The following is a 17655-nucleotide window of genomic DNA, read 5'->3' as shown; positions in this document are numbered from 1 at the left end:
ACATCATTAACTATCTGAAATGAAATGTCAAACCTAGTATATCCTTGATGCTATACAGCCATCTAAAGCTTATTAACAAGAAACCTGACTTGATTCCCTCTCCCTTTTGTAATAGAATAGGTGTTCTGTTTTTTCTTTCTTACACACATAAAGAAAGACATACAAATTATGGCCCAGCAAACCATGGTTTATCAGACTGAGTTTGCTTCTACCTCTTCTTTCTCTTTTCTTTCTCTCACACACCTTAATTCAATACTTTCCAGGCTTCTTTTTATCTGGTACGCAGGCTGAGACCCTATTTGCCTGCGGACTGCCTCGCCAGAGTGGTGCATGCTCTGGTTATCTCCCGCTTGGATTACTGCAATGCGCTCTACGTGGGGCTACCTTTGAAGGTGACCCGGAAACTACAACTAATCCAGAACGCGGCAGCTAGACTGGTGACTGGGAGCGGCCGCAGAGACCACATAAAACCGGTCTTGAAAGACCTACATTGGCTCCCAGTACGTTTCCGAGCACAATTCAAAGTGTTGGTGCTGACCTTTAAAGCCCTAAACAGCCTCGGTTCAGTATATCTGAAGGAGCGTCTCCACCCCCATCATTCTACCTGGACACTGAGGTCCAGCACCGAGGGCCTTCTGGCGGTTCCCTCACTGCGAGAAGCCAAGTTACAGGGAACCAGGCAGAGGGCCTTCTCGGTAGTGGCGCCCGCCCTGTGGAACACCCTCCTACCAGATGCCAAAGAGAACAACAACTACCAGGCTTTTAGAAGACATCTGAAGGCAGCCCTGTTTCGGGAAGCTTTTAATGTTTGATGTACTATAGTATTTTAATATTCTTTTGGAAGCCGCCCAGAGTGGCTGGGGAAGCCCAGCCAGATGGGCGGGGTATAAATAATAAATTATTATTGTTGTTGTTGTTGTTGTTGTTGTTGTTGTTATCTTTTATTTAAAATGCATCTCTGGTTATTTGTGGGGCATAGGAATTCGTTCACCCCCCAAAAAAAAATAGTCTGCCCCCAACAAAGTCTGAGGGATAGTGGACTGGCCCCCCGCTGAAAAGGTTTGCTGACCCCTGGTCTAGACAGCTAAAGCAGGAAGCTGGGTTTGGATGGCAAGGCAAGCCATGGCTTAGTTCAGTGTGCTGCTGCAACAAAATGAACAGGGAAGTGTTTTGGGGAGCCTGCACGATTGTGTGTTCACGCTAAGCCATGGTTTAGCTTAGCATGACATGGGAACAATGCCATTGTCTGCTTTTGTCTACTTGCCACTGCAGATCCATTTGTTTTGCACCCAGCAATAGGAGCCACTTGCACATGTGGTTTACTGGACTGGGTATAGAAAGAGGAGCCTATGGATGCCCATAATATGCCTTGTTCAGCTTGGTAGAGTTGATTATTAACTGCAGTGTGAATTTTAACTAAATTAAATGACAGATCATTTTCAGCATTTCCTTAAAGCCATTCTAAGTTCACCATTTCTAAATAAGTATTATAATATAATAATTTAAATGTATTGCTCCTATACACAACTGCTGAATAAGTGAGTATTCATATTCTGGGTGACAGAGATAAATGAGATTAACTTAGAGGTTGTTGCAGGGGTTTTTGTTTTGTTTTGTTTTTGCTTGACAGCATTTTCCCACAGCATATGTTCAGTGCTCTCTGGGTTATTACAGCGTACATGGACTAATCAGGTACAGAGATTCACAAACAATGCCTGGAACGCACTGAGGGACTTCTTCGGTGTTATAAAGAGCATTGCAATCATTTGTAAGCATGGCCAAATAACGTATTAACCGTTTTGATAATGCTTAGGAAATGGAAGCTTTGCAGTCTGCCATTTTGAAATCTGCAAAAGCAAATGCCTTGTAGCATTATAAGAAGTCAGAAGAAAAGCTATGGAGTTCCTTTTTGTGGCCTTAATATTAATTAAGGCAGTAATCCTTATTGCGTTATGTACCCACATACCTGGGAATGAGTCCCATTGAACTGATTAGAATTTATTTCCGAATCGCAAAGAATAGATAGGGTTGCACTATAAACCAACTAAGAGCTTGCATTTAAAATGATAAAGGAATAGAATGTGTGTTGTTAACAAGGGCAACATGATTTATCACTATAGGTATCAAGAGCATCTTCCTGTGCAGAAAATAGCAAATGCCACTTATATCTGTAAAAATCCCCATCTGTACTCTATGTTTAAAGCGGTAGCATACCCCCTTAAACTGTGATGGCTTCTCCCAACGAACCCTGGGTGCTAAAAGTTGTTAAGGGTGCTGACAGGGACGTAGAGTGAGGGTTACCGGGGGGCTATGGCCCCATGTGCACAATTTTTGAGGGTGCACACCCTGAGACCTCCGGGTATAGGGCAGTAAAGGTAAAGGTACCCCTGACCGTTTGATCCAGTCATGGACGACTCTGGGGTTACGGCCAAGGGAGCCGACGTTTGTCCGAAGACAGTTTTTCCAGGTCATGTGGCCAGCATGACTAAGCTGCTTCTGGCGAACCAGAGCAGTGCACGGAAACACCATTTACCTTCCTGCTGGAGCAGTACCTATTTATCTACTTGCACTGGCATGCTTTCGAACTAGGTGGGCAGGAGCTGGGACCGAGCAACGGGAGCTCACCCCATCATGGGGATACGAACCGCCAACCTTCCGACTGGCAAGCCCTAGGCTCTGTGGTTTAGACCACAGTGCCACCCACATCTAATAATAATAATAATAATAATAATAATAATAATAATAATAATAGATCAGATTTCACTCTGAAATTCTCTGCTTTCTACATGAATGAGGTAAGCACCGGTAAAAGTTAGTGTACTTAATTTAAAGATGCTCATACACTACGTTGGCAATTAGATTTCTGCATCTAAAGCAGTCTGATGATAACATGGGTGAATATATCTTTCCTATCAAGATATTCCTGTGGTGTTTGCACAAGCTGCCAGAGATTAGCTTTAACACCATTTACTTAGATGTGCCAAAGGCAGAGAGAAATAATTTAACAGTCAGCTACCTTGGCTGTGTGTGCTGCTGCTTCAGTGATCTACTTGCAAGAGATTCAGAATGGCAATAAGGGGGAAAGAAACTATGTTTTTCCAACACAACAATTCAGCTGAAAACTGAAATGGTGCAAGTTAAACTGCCAAAAACAGTTTTTCATTAAAAAAAGAAGATTTGATGATATTTCATCCCTGTTTTAGAAATATCCTCCTTTGATCTCAGTTGATTCTTATTCATTATCTGGGCTTAAAAAAAAGAAAAAGTAATAATAGTTGGACAGTGTTGTTTTACAGAATGGTGGAAATGGAATGAAGACAACTTTGTTTAAATTCCCCCTCCCTCTGTCTGTCCCCCTTCCTGTCAACACACTCTGGGTGATATCTGGTTGGAATGCCCCATTTGTGGAAAAGAGTTCTGTACATGTGAACAGGACTTCCCTGTCCTCTCTTGCCCCTGCAACTCCATCACACATTCCAAAAATCTGCTCTGGGAGGTTGAGGAGCAAACCCGCTGGAGCAAACTGAAGGTCACAGGAGAATGCAGGGTGAGGGGAGAGAAAGGAAGTGCATATCCTGGCACGATAAAAGCTCTCAACCATTGCATTTCCCATCCCAATAATCTTACTGGATGGGACAAAGGAAGGTTGGAGATATGCAATAGGAAGGATAAAACTCGGAGTAACTTGGAGCCAGGGGCGGAACTAGCAGCTCCGGCACCCGGAGCGGCGGGGGCGGAGTGAGCCACCCACGAGGGCATTGCAATGATCTGCCCAGGGGGGCGCCACAGTGACCTGCCCACGGAGTCTGCCTGGCAGAAGCAAGCCCCATGCAGTTGTTTCGGGCAGTGCTTGGCCCCGAGCCATTGCATCATTGCCAGGAGAGACACGTGGCTCAGGCCCCGCGGTAAGTGCTGCCCCCGCAGTGTACCATTTTGTCACCCCCTCAGGGATGAAACCCAGGGCGGACCGCATTCCCCGCACCCCCCTTCCTACGCCCCTGCTTGGAGCAAGGCTTTTAGCATTGGCTGCCATACTTTTGTGGAACAGCAGTCTAGTTGGGATACAATGGGGTCCCACTATCTGTACTTTTCAGAAACAATCGAAGACGTTTTTGTTCCAATGCGCTATCCAAGATAGATAACGAGTGCTTGCCATGAGTATTTTGTACGAGGTTGTCAGGGAACTGCCATTGGAGCTAGAGGCGGAGGGAAGGCTCCAGAGGGATGCCGGAGAGGGTCCCAGTAGGGAGAGAGGCAGCCCATCTGCTGGGGAAGGAAATCAGCGTAACACCAGTGGAGAAGGGGGGCAGATGGGGGAATCGGAGAGGAGGCTCCAAGACTCCTCGCCGGAGACCAGCGGAGAGAGTACGGGTACTCCGCTGCCCACACCCTCCCTGCGCAGAAGACTTCCGCGCAGGGAGAGTAGGAGGAGACTGAGTGTCAAAGAACTTATTTGCTGGAAGAAGTTCAAGAAATGCCCACTGATGGATTCTGCCAGCGACTGAGACAGTCACAATGCTGGAGGCTGTTCAGTCAGAAAGGGTTTAACCAGGTAACCTCGCCAGGAGTGGCGGCAACTTACGCACAAGCAACCCCTAGAACCATTACAGAGGGTTTTTTTGTTGTTTTTTGTTTTAGGTATCTGTGTGTGGTGTGTTGTTTTTAAACTCTTTCCCGCCTTTTGCTGTACATCATATTAAGATGATTGTATAGAAGATGATCAATAAATGGACAACAGCAATAACAACACCGATAAGCGCTAATTCTGAAGGATGGGTGCGTTTCAGTTCAGGTATTGTTTCACGAAGTGCAAATTAGGTAGATCTGAACTGAATTTCTTCCCTATTGCTGGTTTGAGCAAAACATTGTCTTAATTAATGACATAATCGCACCATCAAATCTGATAACTATGTGGCACTGTGACATCATCATAATCCATATACGATCCTTGATTTGCTGAGAAAACACAAGGGGAAAAGCTAAGAAATAAATGATTTAAAGCAGCAATTCAGGAGAAAACAGGTGCTGAGAATCACAATGAAATCAGTGGAGAAAGGCGTTATTTAGTTGTTTTGGGGGGAATAACCGGTAGCTCCCCAAATCTCATCTCAGCTGTATTTTCATGGGCAAAAATTCAGCACAGTGCTACATAGAAGTGTATTGGATTTAAAGGTCTGCGTTAGAACATTTCCAAGAAATACATTACCTAAGTGACAATTCACACACATTACAGGTAGAGGTCCCTGATCCCATTAGCAGGAGAAAGCCTGGAGAGTAGCCTACACTGTGCAGGAAAACTTGTTACTTAAACCTTGGCTTCAGGTCAAGCTGCAAAATTACACAGAGAATAATTTAGGCTGCTTTTGTGAATTTGACATTAATTCAACGTGTTTGTGAGAAGAATGCCTGATGACTGCAAACAGTGTACCTAAACCAAATGTGAGCATTGCAAATTACCTATTGAATGCAGTGCTTCAATTCAAGCACTCTCAGCGCGGAGGCTATCTAAAGTAATTTCTCATTTCTGCCCTTGGGTTTCCATATCCAGGCGTTACATTAGACTTCCTCACCCAGTGCATTATTCTGGCAGCTCAGTTGCAGCGTTTTTTCTGAGCAATTTTAGAGTCCTCTCCATAGTTGTGAAATCAGCTTTGCAGGAAAGTGTGCAATACAGGTGTTAAAAGGGAGCATAAGATCTCTGTGGGATCTGGGCAAAGACTGGCCTAGACCACCATTTTAGGTTCACGGTGACTAATCAGATACTTATGGTCGTACTTTGCCACTCATGATCCTCAGTTCCTGGCAATCGGGGGTATTGCTGGCATCCATCTGTTTTGAGAGGCAATGGAGTACACCTCTGGGGGTGAAGTCAACTCACTGGGTTACCAGCACCAAAGTGACTTCCCAGGGCACAAGCCTGGGCAGTGTGTTCAGAGCTCCTGGGCTGCCCAGATTACGCCACAGGGAATACTCCCAAGCCTTTTCTTCTGCCAAAGATACACTGCAAAGAAGTGAAGGTCTAGGATCGGAGTTTTCCTTCTCTCAGATTTGGAGGTATACTTCAGCCAATATTATTACATGCACTAATGACTTCCTTAGTCCAAATTGATGGCCATCACTATATTTTATGGACACAGGTGGTGCTGTGGAATAAACCACTGAGCCTCTGGGGCTTGCCAATCAGAAGGTCGGGGGTTCGAATCCCCACGATGGGGTGAGCTCCCGTTGCTCTGTCCCAGCTCCTTCCAACCTAGCAGTTCAAAAGCACACCAGTGCAAGTAGATAAATAGGTACCGCTGCGGTGGGAAGGTAAACAGTGTTTCCATGTGCTCTGGTTTCTGTCACAGTGTTCTGTTACACCAGAAGCAGTTTAGTCATGCTGGCTACATCACCCAAAAAGCTGTTTGTGGACAAACGTGGGTTCCTCGGCCTGAAAGCGAGATGAGCGCCGCACCCCATAGTCACCTTTGACTGGAGTTAGCCATCCAGGGGTCCTTTACAGAGGAGAATTCCACAGTTTGAGTATGCATTGGGTGAAGACGTATTTTGTTTTGTTTGTCCCGACAATTCCAACATATACCGTATTGGTCCAAATATAAGCTGCGCCCGAATATAAGTCGCACCTTTAAAATTCAAGGGGGGAAAAGAAGAAAAGACAATACTCGAATTTAAGCCGCTCCCATAAAATTCCACAGGCACTCACACCCATTCCGTTTTACCGTTTCAGCAGCGATATAGTAAAAGCCAATTTTTGTAAGGTCGCAAATTTAAGCCACACTTTTAACTTTTCCCAGTTGGAATTTGGAAAAAAAGGTGAGGCTTATATTCAGGCCAATACAGTAATATGTGATGGAGAAAAACTTTTTCCTGTCCACACCACGCATACCTCTATCATGCTTACCTCTGGCTTGCCTTTTGTCTAAACTAAAAAGCCTCATTGTACCCCTTCCTCATAAGGTGCGCCACAATCATTTGCGTCTTTTGAAGTGCATTACTGAAAGCCACACACCATACTCCCAAGTGTGCTTGCATCACAGAGTTGTATAAAGGAAAAGAGATATTGAAATTTTGACTGCATCCAGTGCAGTGCTAAACAACTGTCTCGGCAGGGCAAGGATCTATGTTTGTGCAGCGGTCTTTCCCCCAACCCTGTGTGCGTCTCACAGCCTTACCTAATCTATTCTGGAGTGTCTCGGAAACCCTAGAACAGATTTGGAGGGTCACAGAGAGGGGACATTCCTGTTGCACAAGCATAAATCCTTGCACTATTAGAGTGATTTCTTAGTGGTGCAATGGATACAAGCCATAAATATCAACCCCTTTCCTAAAAATCCCTAACACAGCTTTGCTTTTTTCACAGCTGCCACACTCTGCATCAACATGTTAATGAGTTTGGATAATTTTGCTGCTTTTCGGGATGAGGAATGCTCAAATGATCTAGGCATACATGATGCAGGAAGAGAGTAGAACTAGTTGCCCCCAGCAATGAGTGAATATTTAATCTTGCAGAGATACAACATCCCCTATGGGTGAATACCACCCACCCATTAATTACTCAGTTTCTTCTCAGCTAACTTCTTCCATGTCACAACAGCAAACCCTGGCACAGAGCTCGATAATTACTGCTATAGAACCCACTAAAGTGAATTCTTCACGTCCACACACATTTTATTCACCAAACCTCAGTTAATCTTTTTGAAAAATGTCTAAACCTCAGACTGACAGAAGCTAATATTAGATGTCAAGGACTAATTTTTTTTTATTAAAAAAATGCTGCCGGGGCTCCAAATGATTGAAACAAACTATGTGTTGCAATGTAGCTGCATGTCATGTTAGCCCGACAGCCATTTCTCCACTGTGATGGGGATAATTTCATGCTCAGACCAAGCATATACCTCCCACCCTAGTGGAGATTCAGACTTGTGTTTTGAGGTATTTGCACTTTCTCCAATAGGCACCTTGGATCTGGTAGCTCTGAGCTGGTTTACTCTGTTAGTTTCTGCTAAATCCTTTCTACAGCAATGCACATCTCTGCAATGTTTGTCTGAACTGGGTCGTTCCATATCCACTATTTTGCCATGATCGTGGCAGCCATTTTCTCTCTGCTGCTTATCCTGGGGCCCACTTGACAGCTAATGGTGCCCTGATCTACCCTACAGCCAGTCAAGTCAATGTTGGTTGGCCTGGCGTAAGGGACCAGAGTGGAGACTTCTTTTCAGTCCAGGCCTGTGGTATAACTTTGGCCTCCTTAACAACTAAGGCAGAATGAGGCAGCTAGACTGGTGACTGGGAGTGGCTGCAGAGACCATATAATACTGGTCCTGAAAGACCCACATTGGCTCCCAGTATGTTTCTGAGCACAATTCAAAGTGTTGGTGCTGACCTTTAAAGCCTTAAATGGCCACGGCCCAGTATACCTGAAGGAGCGTCTCCACCCCCATCGTTCTGCCTGGACGCTGAGGTCCAGCACCGAGGTCCTTCTGGAGGTTCCCTCACTGTGAGAAGTGAGGTTACAGGGAACCAGGCAGAGGGCCTCCTTGGTAGTGGCACCCGCCCTGTGGAACGCCCTCCCATCAGATGTCAAAGAAATAGACAACTATCTGACTTTTAGAAGACATCTGAGGGCAGCCTTGTTTAGGGAAGTTTTTAATGTCTGATGTTTTATCGTGTTTTTAATATTCTGTTGGGAGCTGCCCATCCATAAGCATGGAAGTGAATCCAGTCCTTGATGTTTTCCTCCCTTTCATGCCTCTCTGCTGTGTTTGACATCTCCCCACCATCATTTCCTTTGCAACTTCTGCACATATTGTAGCAAGCCTGCACTTTGACTCTAAGTGGCTCTTGGTGCTGGTTTTCTTAGATTAAATGCTTGCATTAACATGGCTGGTATCGTTCCCGTGATTTCTACATCGTGAAACAAACCAGGGAGTCAGAAAACTGAAATCAGTTTTAATCGGCAGCTCTAGCTATTGTTTTTATTTCTTGTACATTAATGTAAAGGAAACCCTCCCAGCAGCAGACGCAATGACATTTGGTGACAAAATTCTCCCTGATACTGCACAACGTTAATCAATCATTCATTTTATGGCACGAAGCCAGAGCACTAAATCATCACTGAAGTGTGTGTATTTCTTTTAACATAGGCCTTTTTTTGGCTTTTGTAAAAAGAATGCTTAAAGACCTATCAAAATATTGATTTGAAACTGCAGGTCTAATTGGTTATTCCACAATTATGTCACCTAGCCAAAAGAAATGGCATTACTTCTGGGTAATTATTCATAAAGAGTAAAGCGGTTAGAACTGCAGATCAATTACCTATTGGCTCTGACCAGACTCACAGAGAAAGATCGTGTTTGATCAATGATTTACTTTTCCTTCAGTAACCGTGTACAGCAAATTATCATTCCACAATTATGATCACAATTATGAATATATTTATGTGGTTAATCATGAATTCAGTTTCCCCTCATCTTTCTCTATAGGTATCATGAAATGCAAGACCTTGGTTGTGATGTATGGCACATACCTAGAATGAATTTGCTTGGAGTGTTTCATTCAGCCGTCTGCACCCATTAAAATTCCTTTGCTGACCTTCTGGGTAATATTTAACTCCCGTAGTTTTGCTATAGAACCATTTGTTAGCTGACTGGTGACTTACAACACAATCCTATGCCTGTTTACTCAAATGTCAGTCCCAGAGTGTTATTTATTATTTGTACTTATTTATTATTAAAAGAAGAAGAAGAAGAAGAGTTTCAGTTTGATACCCCACTTTATTGCTGCCCTAAGGAGTCTCAAAGTGGCTAACATTCTCCTTTCCCTTCCTCCCCCACAACAAACACTCTGTAAGGTGAGTGGGGCTGAGAGACTTCAAAGAAGTGTGACTAGCCCAAGGTCACCCAGCAGCTGCATGTGGAGGAGCGGAGACGGTTCACCAGATTACGAGTCCACCGCTCTTAACCACTACATCACACTGGGTCTCTGAGGCAGATGAGGGGGGAAGCTAGGAAATAATGGGAGAAGAGGAGGAAGAACAGAATTGGGGTAGAGCTGATGTATTCAGTGTCTTTAGAAAGCATTCCAGCCCCTCCTCTCAGAACCCGGCAGGCATTGAAAGTAGGAGAGCAGAGAGCTCAAAGGCGAAAGGCCCTTTCCAGTACCCGTAGCAATGACTCATGAGGAAGTAGGAGAGATGGAGGGGTGGGGTTTCACTCGGAGCAACACCATTTGTGCAAGAGGCTGCATTTCTAAGCCTCTCTCTGGGAGTATTGAATAAAAGGCAATGGTAAGAACTTCCCTTGTCTTATCCATTCCTGGGTTGGATCCTCTGATGCCTGACACCCAACCTAACTATGAATTCTAGCTGACAGAGTGATGTGAATAGGATTCTTGGGCTGGTGAGATTGTCCACATGTACGCTTGTGTAACATCCTGTAATAACAGTGATTGCTGTAAGCCAAGGTAGAGATCATTTTTCAACCCAGTGATTGCATCCCCATATGGGCAATCATTGAGAAGCTGCATGCTACCGGTGAGTGAGGCCAGGAGTAAAAAGTGGGTGAAGTCAGAGGAAAAAGTGAGTAAAGCAACAGATGATACTCTTACCTATGTACAATTGGTTATGCAAAATTTAACCATGCAAAATTCAGAAGATACACTTCTTTCCACCCTCCAGCCAGGTAAGCAGGCACTCAAGGAAGGCATGGAGCAGCAGGGATGGAGAGGGGTGTGGCCTGGAGAGGTGGGTGTGGCCTGAGGGGGTGCCAACAGAGAGGTTGGGGGGCAAATTCAGCCCTGGGGCTGTGGTTCACCGCTTCTAAGCAGGCAAGTATAAAAGAACATGAAGCTCAAAGAACGTGTTGTTTACAATATGAAAATATACTTGCTCCAAGTTTCTCATCCAAATTTTATTTTTAAAAATGGCAGCCAAATTTTCCCACTCCAAATGTTTTGTTTTAATCGACTTTGAGTGTTTGGGTTTCACCCAAAATTCTTTTAGGGGACTGAGTTATTTCTTCCCGATAGCCTTAGCCACTGAAGAGAATATATTGCTGTAGATTTTATTACTGTAGAACATAGTGATCTTTTCTCTGCAATGACATTTATTTTAAAAAGAAAAGGGGACAGACCATAGGTAAGCATTTTTATTGAGTTACTTGGCGTTCTTTCAAAAACTGATTTAGCTGCACTATTAAATTATTACAACAGGGAAGGAATTGACCCTAACAACTTTTTCCCTCTGTATAAGGACATTATAGCTATGGACTGAAAAATCTGCTGCCGGAGGTGAATTTTTAGGCTTGTGGGAGTTAATACACTGAATGTGTACAGTCTTGAAGATATCAGAAGCTGCTTTCCTTGTGGGATTGTAAGTACCTCATAAATCCTGATGGAATATCACTAGAGACGTCCGTGAATAAGAATAATAAGAATAATGGTTCAGTTGGTCAGGACAGAGCAGGTGGTACCAAACTGGGTAAAATGTTGATTGAGGTATAACTGAACTAAGAAAAAGGTGAAAAATATACATCAAGAGGTTTTTATATATTAAAACAAATTCCTTTTGTGATTTATTGGGGGTGTGGAATGAATGAGCATGCCATCACACCCCTCACATTCAGATTAGGGCACTTCCAAATGACCCTTTTTGCAAAGCTGATCAAAATTTGCTTCTGACCCCTTTTATTTTTTAAAGAAGTGTGATGTCACCACTACAGTGATGCCATCATGTATCCAATCAGATTTGTCTCTGAACATAAATGAGCTTTGTTCACCCTCAGCTGCCCTATTAAGAAGTTCCTCTTTGTGCATTTTCTAGGGGCATGCATGGCCTCAAAGTTGTACATTATATCTGTTATCAGTGTACTTAAAATAATAATAATCCAATTTGTTTATGAGTGGCTCTGTGTTCCCTTTGCTTTGATCATTGCTCTGGGTTCTAAGACAATCTGTATAAAATGAAGCCCTCTGGAACAGAAAATAAACTGGATTATTAAAACTGCTGCAACTTTCTCCTCTTTTAACCAAAGTGGATGAAATTTACAGGTACAGGAGCCCCTCAAGTGTTTATTAAGCCTGCCAAATTGAAGAGAAATAGATCCAGGGTTTTTGTGGATTATTCCATAATCCCTTGTGAGGTAATGAGCTATTCCTGCCCCCTCTGTCATATTCCCAGTCCCCCTACTGTCCTGGCTCCCATCCCAAACCAGACAACTGAGGCATTTCCTTGCTAGCAAAGAAGTGAACTTTTATTATAGAAGTCTTACAATACAGACCCAGCAGCTAGGGAATAGCTCCAGGTGCTTTCACAAACCAGAGGAGTAGCAAAATAAATCCAGTCTGAGAGCAAAGGCCAAGGTTCGAGAGTCCAAGATTAGTAGCAGGAGTTCCAAGACTGCGTGAGAGACGCAGCTTTGTTCCAGAAAGTTTCCACATTTCTCTGCCAAGTTTTTAAGCAAGGGAGGAAGTCTCAGCTATTCATGATGAACCTTATCCCTGCAATCATTCCTGGCCTGGAGTTGGGTGATTCTCTCCCCCCCCAATTTTCTTTCTCCATTTTATAACACAAATAAAAAACACAAACAGAAAAGACAAACAATACAAATTCTTGTCATATCCTTATTTTTCTAAACATTGTTAAGTGGGCTTCCCCAAGTCCCCCCTATCTGATTTTCATTTTACTTTATCTTTAGCAGTTTACATATATCATAATTTCTAACCATCTCCCCCCCCCCCACTTACTTTAACCATTAAAAACTTCACATTTTATCACTTATAAAATACACTATCTTCTACTTCTAACCCTACCGCCTATATCCACTTCCAAAGCTATTCTAAGATTTAAATATTAACATATTTTTTTCAAATATTCATTAAACTTCTTCCAATCTTCTTCCACCGTCTCTTCTCTCTGGTCTTGGAGTCTCCTGGTCAGTTCGGCAAGTTCCATATAGTCCATCATCTTCATCTGCCATTCTTCGATAGTTGGTAAATCTTGTTTCTTCCAATTCTTCGCTAGCAATATTCTCGCAGCTGTTGTGGCATACAGGAAAAAAAAAGTAACATCCTTTTTGGGGATTTCACCCCCCTCTATACCAAGTAAAAAGGCTTCTGTTTTTTTAATAAATGTGTTTTTCAACACTTTTTTCGATTCATTATAAATCCTTTCCCAGAAGTCTTTTACCTTGGGGAACGTCCACCAAGGAGTTGGGTGATTCTCAGCAAAGCATGAGTTTTCTCCCTTCTCTTGATATGTTGTGTCTCCCTGGGAGATACTTTTGGGTCCACTTTCTCCTTAGAACTCTTGAGACCAGCTCTGCCTCCAATTCAGAAAAACAAACAAGCATAAAAATGTAGTCTTTCCAGGGGGCTTTCGGGAAATATTTTGTAACGCTTCCTTTTTATGCTGGAAATATTTGCTGCATTTCTAATATAGACTAGTTCTGTTAAAAAAAATATTGCTGCATTTGTAAAGTATTTTTAAAGAGTGAAGTTACTTTATGTCTGTTGGGTGTGTAGCAACTTTTAGCCAATGGTGGAGCATATATTCACACATACGGGCTGGTAAAATCCCAGCCATTTTGTTTTAATTATAAATCTCACAACTGGTTATTCGGCTCCATACATGTGTAGCACATTGGAAATGTTACAATGTGTTAGTTTTAGGTCATAAAAGGAATAGTTAAAGGAAATAGCTGTACTAAAGTCTTTCAAAAAAAATATCTTTTGATAAAGTGTCTCAGTCACTGAGTCTCAATTTTTTATTTTGGCCTATATCATTATATTAATGCCTCGCCTTCCTTGTTGTAAAAATGTTACACTAGGACCTCTCAGGCAGTTCTCTGGGGCTGTAGCATTTTCTTTGAAATGATCAGCACATTTTCTCTTGACGCTCCTATTCTGTCATTCACTTTCACCTTGTCCTGTAAACCATCTAAATCACCGTTCATTGGGGGCCACTAGGGGTGCATTGGAAGATGGCTGACAATACCATCTCTCCGGCTCATACAAGGTAATTAAGAGGCTGATATGGGAGTATGCAGCCTCCCTTGTTGCCCCAGGGAAATGGGGAACGCTGCCTTGCCTGCTGTGGCCATAAATCACCCCCGGATTCGAAAGAAGGGGGTGAGGGCATTAGACACAAAGCCCTTATGTGGGTCTGGCTCTCCCGGATGCTGTCTCTGATTGCGCACTAGCTGCATCAGCTCAAAATAAACAATTAGAGAGAGAAGCAAATGCACATACTTCAAGTGAAGATTGGGAGTAAAGACTGCTAATTAAAGGGTCCTCTGAAGTGGAAGCGACGGGCTGGATTTAACAATAAGTCAAGAAGAAGAGTCATCAAAGGATTGGTATATAGCGGAACTGAAAAGGGATGGGGGGGAACTTTTCTTTTTTTGCCTTATGTGAGTACCTAATAACCCTCCCCCCAAGAAAAGAATCGTTGCAATTACTGATCACAAGCAGGAGGATTAAGAAATGTGTGGAAATAAATTACTAATCAAAGAAATAGCTGGTGGGAAGATTGGGAAGGAATGAAAGTTCTGTGTGACGCAGCAATGAAAAGAGATTTGTTACGGCAGGCCTGCCTACAGGAGGAGGAGGGGGAGGAGGACCATGGCGTGGTACTATATCGGAATGTGAGTCGGACCTGGCAGGGCCCCCTGGGAAAATTGATGAAAGACTGGCAGGCCTGTGGAAATCAATGGACAGACTGTGGGAATGTTTTGTACGGAGGTGCGGAAATGGCGTCTTTTTTTTTTTTTGACATGGCTCTTGGGGGAGTGTAAAATCCACACAGGATATAACAACGTTTGTTTTCAACCCGCTTGTGGAGACTATCAGAGATCACAAAGAAAGGAATATATGATAACAACAAGAAGATGAGGAGAACAACAAAGAGAAGGTACATCAAAGCAGCAGCAAGAGAGATGTTTGGATCCCTTTCGGAGCACGACGTATGGGTACCCCCAACAAAAATTTAAAAATTTGGCTGTGTAATTTGGAACTAATGTGATTTGGAATTAATGTGATGTGATTGGCCTGTTAATAAAAATTATTAAAAAAAAAATAAAAATAAATCACCATTCATTGCAGCAAGAGCCAACCAACATTGGTTTGCTAGCCAACCAACGTGTATTTTCCCTCGCCACCTACTACAAACATGTGTATGCGGGGAGCAAAATTTGGTTTGGTACACATTAAAATTTGCACTCCCTGAAACAATAAGTAAAGGTAAAGGACCCCTGACAGTTAAGTCCAGTTGGGAACAACTCTGGGGTTGTGGCACTCATCTTGCTTTACTGGCCGAGGGAGCTGGTGTTTGTCCACAGACAGTTTTTCCAGGTCATGTGGCCAGCATGACTAAGCCGCTTCTGGTGAAACCAGAGCAGCGCACGGAAACAATCCTGAAACAATACATGAATTCAAATGCCACTATCTCAGAATTTTGTTATGTAGTTCACCATCCAAGAAAAATGCATACAATATTTTTTAAAAAATTTGGGAGTAGTGTGTGTAAAAGGCATATATTAGCAATAATAATGTACAAAAATGTATTATATTAGGGAAGATTCATTTGTATATTAAGCACAACACATCAAATTGCTGATGAATTTAGTATGTGGACATTTTAAAAAGAGATTCATAAACTGATGTGAAACTGTGGTCACATGGAGTTGGGGGGGGGGAAGTGAGAAATGGAGAGAATCCAAAATCAACAAAATCATTTTCCGAGGGCACAGCAGAGAGAAAGGGATTTCTCTCATTTGTGTCAGGTTGCGGAGAAACTGACTTATTTTTCCCTTTAACCTTCTCCCAAGCCCAGCATGAGACAAGATGCCGCCTCTCTGCCAAGTTCTCTGTACTTGTCAAAGCAAATAAGCTGAGTTTTCACTTGGGCTAAGATTGAAACAATAAAAAAGAAAGCAAGAGTTTCTTCTGCTGTTTCTTCTGCATTGAAAACCTCAGTACAAGGGCAATAAGACACACAGAGGCCGTATCTCAGTCTTAGATCCCATGCTTTGCATGCAATCCATAGCAGATGGCGTGGCAGTACTCGCCTGAACTGCCAGCAGCTGAATTGCTGCCGCTTACCATGAGGGAGAAGCAGGAGGGGTGAGGTGGCAGGAAGGTTGGTGTGGTTGAAACGCAACAGCAGAGCCAATCTGATGCTCCTGCCAATGCATTTGCACTGTGCTGACCTCACTGCCACCTTGCCCTTCCTCCTTTCTTCTCAGTAAGCAGCAGTAACTCACCTGTTGGGAGGCTAGATGTCAGGATTCCTCCGCCGTGGCAGTAAACAAAAGATTGAACGAAAGGAGTGTCTTACCAGTTAGAATAGGTATTAATCACAGTGAGAGAACAAAGAACACGTCTCCTAAAAATGGCAGTGTTCCCAGTTAAGGATCACTCCCCCCATCCCTATTAATCTATTTTTTATTAAGATTTTCCAATAGAGTTGTAACACAATCAATACTAAATTAAAAAAACACAAATTGCATTTTACATTTTCTATTACCCCCATCCCGACTCCCCCCAACTTCCCCTTTTGCTTTATTACATACTGTGGTACCTCGGGTTACAGACACCTCGGGTTACAAACACTTCGGGTTACAGACTCCGCTAACCCGGAAGTAGTACCTCAGGTTAAGAACTTTACCTCAGGATGAGAACAGAAATCGCACGCTGGTTGTGCGGCGGCAGCGGGAGGCCCCATTAGCTAAAGTGGTACCTCAGGTTAAGAACGGTTTCAGGTTAAGAACGGACCTCCAGAACGAATTCAGTTCTTAACCCAAGGTATGACTGTACTGGGCAACTCTACAATACAATACAATTTCACATCCCCCCCCCCCACTGAATTGGAGTTACTGATAAATACAGCTGTACCTTGGAAGTCGAACGGAATCCGTTCTGGAAGTCCGTTCGACTTCCAAAACCAAATTGAGGCTTCTGATTGGCTGCAGGAAGGTCCTGCAGCCAATCAGAAGCCACGGAAACCCCATGGGACATTCGGGTTCCAAAAGACCATTCACAAATCAGAACAATCACTTCTGGGTTTGTGGTGGTTGGGAGCCAAAACATCCGAGTTCCAGGGCATTCGGGATCCAAGGTACAACTGTATGCCATATTTTTTAAATAAAGGACAGCAAAACAACCTAGGAATAAATTAGGCTCACGTCCACCTCAATACATGATTAGTATATTACCTTGCTAGTGTAGGAGGGTAAATGAGGCCCTCAGTTTTAACCTTGAATATATTTCTACTGCTAAGCCTTGGCTGAAAGATGGTCTCGTTTCCATCCCATGAAATCTGAAATGGAACTCTAGATGAGGAGTACAAGAGAGAACACGCTGCGTCTCAGGTCGTGTGGGGATATTGCTTTGGAGTAAGTTCTGTGTACCAAAGTGCTTGTTCAAATGAGAGAGACAGATGATTGATTAGACCAACTGGAATGTAAATGGTGTGGCGGATTCAGAGCGAGTCAGGCAGAATGACTTCACGAATTTAATGGAACTGTGGGTAGTACAATGTAGCTGCTAGAAGGAAGCAATGGAGCGGAGGAAAAAGCAGAGAATTTGCTCTAGATGTTGAACCACATCAGTTGGGTATATTACAGCAAGGTGCGATATTAAATACACATTCCTAGAAGGAAA

The sequence above is a fragment of the Podarcis vaucheri genome, assembly GCF_965113315.1.
Source record: "Podarcis vaucheri genome assembly, chromosome: 11".
Taxonomy (NCBI): domain Eukaryota; kingdom Metazoa; phylum Chordata; class Lepidosauria; order Squamata; family Lacertidae; genus Podarcis; species Podarcis vaucheri.
The sequence above is the reverse complement of the archived record's forward strand: the minus strand, read 5'-3'. Positions refer to the sequence as shown.